The sequence below is a fragment of the Nanorana parkeri genome, unplaced genomic scaffold, assembly GCF_000935625.1.
Source record: "Nanorana parkeri isolate BGI_ZX_2015 unplaced genomic scaffold, ASM93562v1 scaffold336, whole genome shotgun sequence".
In the NCBI taxonomy this organism is placed as follows: Eukaryota; Metazoa; Chordata; class Amphibia; order Anura; family Dicroglossidae; genus Nanorana; species Nanorana parkeri.
This window is the reverse complement of record NW_017306604.1, coordinates 1,366,179-1,367,713: the sequence shown is the minus strand read 5'-3', so window position 1 is coordinate 1,367,713 and position 1,535 is coordinate 1,366,179.

Sequence of the window (1,535 nt, the reverse complement as noted above, 5' to 3'; positions counted from 1 at the left end):
GGGTCAGTACTAATAAGAAAAAAGGAGGAGGGACTTGGTGTGAACCCAGGCCCGCTCAAAACACTGCCACTCTTCTTCCCGACCCAATTTGTACCAGCAGTTGTAAAGGGGACACTCCCTGTGCTGCCAGGCAGGGGATGTGCCTCCCAGCAACTGATTGGGTCGGGAGGAGAGTGTAGTGGTCAGAGTTTTGAGTGGGCATAGGTGAACGCAGACCAACTGGGTTCACACAAAGCCCCACCTCATCACTACTAATAAGATATGTTGGGCTGGTGGCCCTTAGTGGAGATACTCCCACATCAGTCAGTGACAGGTTCTGGACATTATATAGCTACCTGGTCCATATTCAGACCTATGATCACAGCATCTGGCAGAGGGAAGATTTTTAGCTATAACTTATTTTATGGTTCTAAGAAGTCATGTGACCAAATGTCATGAGCCACAAAGGAAACTGATCCTGGAAAATGTGAAAAGGTGTGTCCTTTTGCAGAGACACTCTGATTTTGTGCATCAGGATGGGCACAGTGCCTTTTTAAAGGAACTTACTGAGAGCGATACAACAAGCGCTATTGCTGATCACCTTCTAAAAGAATGTCTAAAAACTTGTAAAACTGTAAGTCAACTATGAAGAGCACTAACGTGCAGGACTTTATTAAGCATCTCTGTGGACCCCACTTTTTGTCTTCTTTGCCCTGGGTTGTGTCACATTTATTTGATATTTTTAGAATGATCTACTTCAACCATACAATGTAATTTCCCACAATGCATTTTTCAGATGCATTGAACCAGACAATTTACATGCATTTTAAAATACCTTCAAATTATTTTTTTTATGTTTCAGTGTGGTCTGTTAGATGAGATTACATACTCTGACAATACAGGAATAATTCCAGACGACATAATGCAATGTGTTGACAACACCATGTATTTTTTATACATGCATTGACACATAAAGCAATCAGTACATTAGAGAAATTACAGTGTAGTTGGATGTATAAAAAAAAAGACACAGGAAAAAGTGTGTACATACCCTGTCTCCCCACATGAGACTCCATTACATGAAAGACTTTATGATGAGCTATGATGGGCTGTCTTGATGGGCTCAGGGTAAATGCCCCTTGTGCCTTTATGGTATTGGGGTGATGCTTCTTGTCTTGAGTGGTTCAGGGTTAATCATACATGTGTTTTGATGGGCTCAGCTCAGGGTAACGCCCCGAATGTCTTGATGGGCTCAGGATGATACCTCTTGTGTCTTCATGGGCTCAGGGTAAATCCTCCTGGGGTCTTCATGGGGTCAGGGGGGCTCTTTACTGTCAGAGCAGCAAAATTATGGAAATCTCTTTCCCGGGTAGTGGTAACAGCTGGACGCATTGAGAAATTAAAAAAACGTCCTCGATGAGCACAACATCCAAGGATATGCATACTCTTAGATAGGTAACTCATTTGACACACACAGGTTGAACTGGATGGACATGCGTCTTTTTTTCCAACCTTATCTACTATGTAATTATGTAATGTGTGGCAGTGCATGGCAA